This window comes from Arachis hypogaea, chromosome 11, assembly GCF_003086295.3.
Source record: "Arachis hypogaea cultivar Tifrunner chromosome 11, arahy.Tifrunner.gnm2.J5K5, whole genome shotgun sequence".
NCBI classification, from domain to species: domain Eukaryota; kingdom Viridiplantae; phylum Streptophyta; class Magnoliopsida; order Fabales; family Fabaceae; genus Arachis; species Arachis hypogaea.
The window spans coordinates 34,817,532-34,825,559 of record NC_092046.1 but is presented as its reverse complement, the minus strand read 5'-3'; the positions used below and the strand labels follow the sequence as shown (position 1 = coordinate 34,825,559).

General features: G+C 36.6%; 1 long non-coding RNA gene across 1 annotated transcript; it reads right to left on the bottom strand.

The window, feature by feature from the left end:
* Window positions 1–1,069: 1,069 nt before the first annotated feature.
* Window positions 1,070–3,981, bottom strand: LOC140176511 (uncharacterized). The gene is made up of 2 exons (XR_011868121.1): window positions 3,837–3,981; window positions 1,070–1,272 (listed from the first exon to the last, which is right to left on the bottom strand). It is a non-coding gene; the product is annotated as an uncharacterized lncRNA (long non-coding RNA).
* Window positions 3,982–8,028: the final 4,047 nt, after the last annotated feature.

Here is an 8,028-nt window from a genome sequence, read left to right as displayed (position 1 = left end):
TTAACAATAATAATAACAATAAGCATAATATTTGAGTCCTATTAACTATTAAGGATAAGAACAGAGTGTAGCATTATTATTATTATTATTATTATTATTATTATTATTATTATTATTATTATTATTATTATTATTATTATTATTATTATTATTATTATCAAAAATTGATATATTTCTCTAGACCAGCTTTAACTTATTATCCAATTTTTTTAATCATAGTTCACTGTCTCTGTCTATATAAATAATTAAGAGATTGAAAAAAGTTGAAAAGGTAGAAACAAAGGCGTATAGATAATTTAACTATTTAATTAAGTGAAGAGGTTTATATGGGAGCTAATTGACTAGTTAATATGTAAGAGAGATTTGATAAAATCTACCAAGTATTATAAGTCCTTTCATTTCAAATCTTCGATCGGGAACTAATTAAGCTAATACACCATTATCATAAACCAAACATATATAGTGAAAATTAAACAGATCAAAGAAACATGCAAGAGTGAGAAATAATAATGCTACAGGTCCATAACTCATATTTATATACTACCCAAACAAGCAAATTAAACCGCCAAAAAAGAAAACATACACTCCAAAAATAAAGATTAACATCTACAAAATACAAACAAATTAGAACTACAAAATACAAAATACAAACTAGTATTAACTGAATTAAATTTCTATTCTAAACCACTTCTGCATTACTAATAATACTCCATTCCATGAAATTGAAAAGAGGAATTAATTATATGAAATTGAAAATCTAACCTCCAAGCGAAGAAAAATGAAGGGCTTCAGTTTCAATTAATTAGCGGATTAAAAATCAAACCTCCAAACAACAGAATTACAAAATTAGAGTATACCTGAAATTCACGAAAGCAGCAGACGCGACGAGTGTAACACCCTAACTACCAGAGCTCACACTTCCGGCTGCGCGACTCTGATAGCTCGGACATTACGACGACACTTATACTATTTAATACTAAAAATATGAGCCTGTTTAAAACTTTAAACCGCAATGCCGCTCCCAAAAATACTTTCGTTCGATAACGTACATCCATAAATACCATACAACTTACAAAAACTCATAAAGAGTACATCCACATATATACATACATATATATATAAGTAATATTACAAACATAATCCAATACAATTCCTATCCCTCTTACAGGTTATATCAAGATAAAGGCAAGGGTACAATAAACCATAACTAAAACAATACAGAGCATCACAACAACAATTAAATAAGCTCTTCGTAACTTCTGCGCCCATATCCTGAAAGGGGAAAAATGTAGGGGGGTGAGAACATCATCCTCGAAAGGGTTCTCAGTAGAGGGTTTTTGGGAATTACTGTAATATGATACGTGAAGATAAACCGTACCAGTGATTAATAACCATCTTATGCCTCTTTTCAAAAACAACCGTTTACAATAAAAGAGAAATCTGAAATCCTTTTTCTGAAAGAAGAAACTGTTCATTTAAACAATATTCAAAAGCATTTCAGAAGGTTTATCTATGCTGAACCAAATTAGCCTTTCACGCATTTCCAAACCATAACCACAATAGCGAAACCAACCATCGGTCCATCTCAATTCAACCACGGCCCTAGGCCCAAACAATCCAACCAACAACCAATCACCACAATCCAACAGAGTCCCAGATGCAAACACAGGAAGGAAGTTCAAGCACAAACAAACAGTTATTACAAGTAGAACAGTTAGCAATTAATCACATAGGCAAACCAAGTATAATATGCACACCCAACCAATGTCACACAAATGCATATGATGCATGCCTGTCCCTAGTGGCTGATGATATCATCTGTCGGTTATAAAGCCAACCCGACAAGTCCTGGTAGCTAACCATTGGACTGTCCCTCTGTCGTGCATCCCCAACTCGAGTTATACTCATCATAAACTTGATCATAATCATGATCCATATCCATCACCCTCACTGGTGAATATTTATCCATCACCATCACTGGTGAATATTTATGGGGGCGAGCTCATCCGGGCCTTTCACAGTGCCCGGCCACACTTACGACATAGGGTCAACAGAGTATCAAGTCTCGACCTGGAGCACGTGGTGGCTAGCCACTGCTACTACCCAGGAAAACTCGTATCTCAGATAGTGGAAGTGCAACATTCACATTTATCAATGATTCGGCATAAACATGCATTCAATCTCATCCATGGATCAACATCCATCTCAGCCATCCGGCTCACGGTTCAGTCCAGAACCAGCCAATATTCATATCATACACAGCCATTCTGGCTCACGGTTCAATCCAAAACCAACCAATATGTATAATCATACACAGCCATTCCGGCTCACAACAAAACAGCACTTCCACCATTCAACATCATTAAATTCATAAAGTCGGCATTTAAGCCATAAATCATTTCCTCAATTCATTTCACTTTGAAATCGAGTTTCAACTCTTTTCAGCCTTGGCTTTAAAGATCTCATTTCTCAAATCATTTTAGGCTCATAAGCCACTTTTACTCAAGGTAAATTCCCCTTTGAAAACAATGCCACTCTCGGCATCCTCTTTCCAAACTTCCATAACCATGGCAAGTTAAAGATTCTTTTTGGAAACACTCAAAATCATCCATTCAACAATGGGATTTTATAACAAAGTTTCTCGGCAGAGTCCCAAGTCTTTAGGGGAGAATAACATACCTCATTTCGCCAAAATCATTTAAAATCATTAAAACATTGGCTTTCTGATTTGAGTAAGAAAATAGGATCTAAGCCAAACCGAGTCACGTAACCTTTACTTCTTTCAAAACCATTTCCTTTACTTAAACAAAACCGGCTTCAATTCCATAATTAAATCTGAAGCGTTTCAAACTGATAAGAGAATCATTTTTGTTGTGTTAAACTAGAGTTCCAAAGATACTTTGAATCTTATTTAAAACGTCAAAATAATGAGGCTCATCAATCGAAATCCAATTCCTTTTAAAATCACGAAAACTCTCCCAAGGGGCAATCTTTGTGTTTAATAGAGAAAAACATAAACCCGTTTTACCTTTTAAAACAGCCTCAAAGCAAAATTCTCTTTCAAATGACTTGTACCCAAAGACATACTGTTCTTCTTGGAAAATAAGGATAAATCATGATTCTCTTTTCAATAATTCTTTCAAAGCATAACTTCATTGCTTTCTTAATTGTTCTAAGTAAAGGTAATAAAGAAGCCATAATTTCACAATCCTCAAAATAGATAGGAAAGGCATTAAACTCAAAATTCCCCAATTAACATTTCAAATAAGGACTCGGATTCTATAGAAATTTTGGCAGCACCTCCCCTAAAACTTGGACTTTTGCCACCCGGTTCGGGTCCCAACTAAACCGTTTCTCATTCCTTTTCAACAGATCAAAACCAGAAATCAATTCAAAAGCAAGCTAAATCCAACAGTCGCCTCAGTGGCATATCTCAAGGAAGCCATTTCAAAAATCAACTCAATATCAACCGATTTAACTCATTTCCAAAGCTTTAAAGAATCGGTTCAGCAATAAATCATTTATCAAAACCAAATCAATTAAAGCAACACAGGCTGAATTTCAAGAGTATTCTATCTTCCACATCATCAAAATAATTGACTCAATTCAAACCAATCCTCAACGGATTAAACTCATTTCAAATCTTTAAAGAATCAACTTCAAACATTACATTTCACAAGCCACACAACAATTCGGCCAAACCAACATCCATAGTCATTCGAGTCAATCAAATAATACATAAGGCAGATACAATCACCAAATACACAATATCTCACATCAGTACCCATATGTAATAATTCCAATAATAAACTATAGTTTTTGGAAAGCGCCCCTACCTCAGCAAGCAAAACTTAACCCAAGCGTGTCAACTGAACTCTTTTCGCTCTGCCCGAAATCACCGACAATCAGAACCCGACTCGGCTTGCTCTCTCGAAAGCAGAAACCGCTACAAGTGGCATAAGCAAACCGGATTCTAACTCCTAAAACCATTAACATCGCAAATACTTTATTACACGGAATAGAGCACTAACGCAGGGCTTTCAAAAATCAAAATACTCACTGAAATCACAAAACGAAGCAGCCGCAGCTCCCTATCAACCCGGCAGTGGCTCCGTCAGTAACCCCAAGTGACAATCGCGAGCAAAAACACCGGTGACGGTAACTGTAACAACCACGCGGCGTTAACAACCTTTCCGGAATTCCAACAGAACAGAAACCAAACTCAAAGAACTTACCGGCAGTGGAACACGGTGGCAGCAGGGTCTCAAGTGGCAGAAACTCAGCCCGGAGCTCCGGCGGCCATGGCGGCAGATTTTGACGGCACGGCAACAAGGGCTGGGAACCACCCACCATCATCGCGTCTCATCCTCTCCCGCTACTGACAAGGACAGCAACCACCATAGCATCCTGACCCAAGCAGCGGCTTCCAAGGGCAAAGGCGGCGCACTCACCCAAAACCCAAATGGAGCAACGGTAGGAGCGGCGGCCAAGGATTCCGGCGGTAGTGGCGGTGAACCAGAGCACCAGAAGCGGAGAGGATTCATCTTGCTTCCCTCTCTCACCTCCGTTCCACAGCAGTGACCTCCACTGGCGGTAGCGGCGGACTACACCCCAGGGCGATGGCGACTGTTCAGACGGCAGTGACGACACATGGCTGTGCGCGACGGCAGCGGCGAGTCCCTCTCCGCGCGACGCCGTCTCCACGCCTCACTCTCTCTCGATCTCGTGCTCCCCTCTGGTCGCGATCCACGGCGGCGATGGTGGCGCTATTGGAAGACATGGAGGCAGTGGCGGCGAGACGTGGGTCGACGGCAAGGCGCAGGTCCATCTCCCCCTGTCTCGCGAGCTCTCTCTTCTCGTTCAGAGCTCCCCTCCCCTCAGTCAGCGACGGCGGCGACGGTGGCAGTGGCACCCACCGCGCCGCCTCCCTCTTCTCCCCTCTATTTCGTTTTTCTTTTGCTTCTGCTCCTTTCTTTCATGAAGAAAGAACAAAAGGAAACTGTGCGTGCTATGGCTGCTGGGCTCAGGGGGGAAAGGGTAGCTAGGTTAGGGTTTAGGCAAAATTAGGTTTAGGGGTAATTTGGTAATTTCAAATAAAATTGGGTATAATATAATAATTGAAACTCAAATTAAATCCAACACTAGTTGTATATAGAAAATACTATTTGCTCATCAATTTCACAAATTATTTTCAATAAAATGCTCAAATCCAAAAATTAGAAATAATATACTTAATTTCTTCATTTTTCCAAAATAGCAGTAATAATATTTAAATATTACTTATCTAATCCAAATCTTATAAAATCCTTATTATTTCATAACTATCAACCTTATACTTTAAATATAGAAAATAATCCAATAATTATAAAATTGGATAATAATCATAACTTATCTCAAATCCAATAAATCAAAACTTGCCTTAATTATCTTTAATAAAATAATCTCTGAAATTAAGGCTATAAATAATTGTAGGATTTGAGACTTGATCATAATAAGAATTTTCAAAGATTCTGGGCCTTACATTCTACCCACCTTATAAAAATTTTCGCCCTCGAAAATTGATACAAAATGGAAGAAATTCCATAACAGTTCACCCTTGAACACATTTAAAGAAGAAGCAAAAATATCTCAAAATATAATCATATATACGATTTTCAAATACTTTGATTATCATAAGCATAAGGATGCAAAGGTAGGAGTGTAACTGCCAGGCAAACGTTACAAGATAGGCTCAATGCAAAAGATAACATGGGTCAATCATGTGATAGTAGGGCAAGGCATCAAAGGCTAGAAAACAGGATGGAGTTAAAACGATGTGCTCAATATCCGCACACTAATCTTATATCAACCTCAAGGTTTCAACTTTCCAATTCCATCAAGCACCTTACAAACCCCAAATTTGATCACAAGCCTGACAATCACAAATCCGTTTGCAAGGAACAAAATGCCCACAACTCATACGTTGCACACCTACCGCTTCAACTTCCGTATACACATCACATCTTAAAGAACTAACGTATCGCGTTACTACGTCTACAAGTCGCACGTGATACCAAAACAATTCTCGAGTCTACTCAGAAGAATATGAGATCTTAGAAAGGAGAGACGGATGTCAAAGACAATAGTCATAGATTTGAAAGAATATATCCAATCCCAGATAAACATGGATGTTCAAGCAATAAAGTTTGCTAGACATAATTCAATTGACAACTTCAAAGATAACCCTTAGATCAAAGAAGTTCAATAGGATCAACAAGAAGATAACCAGCGCATCAGCTTGAAACAAACTCAAACTGAGTCGATGAAGTATGAGGTTTACAAAAGAGAATATCTCAAACCCAAGGCAAAGCTCACAAAACTCAAGGGCATGATTAAAAATACTTCTGAATACATTGTTCTTAAAAGAATCGAAAACTTGCAGGAAAATCACCTCGCAGCCTAAAAGAAAAGTTAAGCAACAAATGTCCTTCAAGAGAGTAACAAAAGCATAAATGTGGCTTTACTTCAATACAATTCCATGTTGAAGTAGATTTTGTAGAGTTCCAAAAACAAATGCACACAACTTTGGCTAAGAGCTAAAATATTTCCTCAAATATTTTAGAAAGATAATTAAATGCACAACTTAACCAAAAGCAGTTCATAAAAACTCGGAAATAATCAGATGCTTGTTCAAAATTCTCAAAATTTCATATTCAAACAAGCATGTATAACATTTATAGCAAGTACGAAAGAGGAAGTTAAACTCTTTTTAGAAAAGAAACTCCGAGATAAAAATTTGCTTACAATCTGGTAAGGAAATAAGTGGTGCGTTACAAACAAACCGGTTTCCACTAAACAAGGAAACTTTCCAAAACCTCATTTAAAATAGCGCATGCCGATTTTTAAATTAACTTCATCAATATTGAACAATGGTTTCAATCTAAATCAAGAAACAGAAAATAAATTCCGTTTAAAACTTCTTACAAGAGAATTCAAAACTTCTTTAAAAAGTCCAAAACAATACTCCAAAAGTGTTCTTGAAATCCCCATCTCAGAAGAACATTCAAGAAGTTTAAGATGTACTAAAAAGGAGTCAAGCCTTGCAAGAAAGGATCTTAAATTAGAGTAGTTCAAACAAGATCCACTAAGCATGAAATATCAAACAAGTTTTAAATTGATCCAAAAGAATACAAAAGTCATAGAAAAGACAACTCAATCATTTGTAATTTTTCAATGATAAATCTTTAACTAAAAACTCTTGTAGAGATAATGGGAGAATAAACAATGTACTATCCTGAAACGAATCAAACTGACCCACATAAGGATGAGATTCACAAGAGGGGACAAACCAAGATCAATGGTAATGTTCACAAGATGTAAAAGATTAGTTAAAAACAGAATCACGTATGACATTCATAGAGGTGAAAAGCTTAAGAAGGAACCAGTCCGTTCATAAGAAGAAAGCTATGAATCCAACATTTTCAAAAGAACAACAATGGCATAAACTATGTAGTATGCTAAACCAAACTCAATTCAAAATAAGTTAAGTAAAGCTTATCAAACGAAACTCAACCGGAATGAAAGCGAAAAATTCTTTCTTTCCAGTATTTCAGAAAATATCCAAATACACAATCAAATAAAGATGTCCATTGGAACTATAGTAAAATTACTAGAAGGTCAAAATTTACTTTTAAAATAAGTACAATTGCGTAAACCAGTAAAAGTACAGGCAAAGTATTAGAAAGAAATAGTTGTTAAACTGTATAAATAATTTCAAAGTCTCATATATAGAAAAGCATATATCTAATCAACAGCAATTTATAAAATCTCAAAATTGGCTGTGATCACTGTCAAGTAAGAGAAAAACTGAATCAACAATTTCTCAAAGAATGGACTCAGAATCCGGAGTTAAAAGTCACAGCACATTAAGACAGGTTCAAGGCTATATCAAAGAATACTTGAATCAAGAAGAACTCAAACAGAGGAAGATAGATGCAACAAAGATCTTAAACCAGCATATGCACTTAAGGTCAAACAAGAATACATATG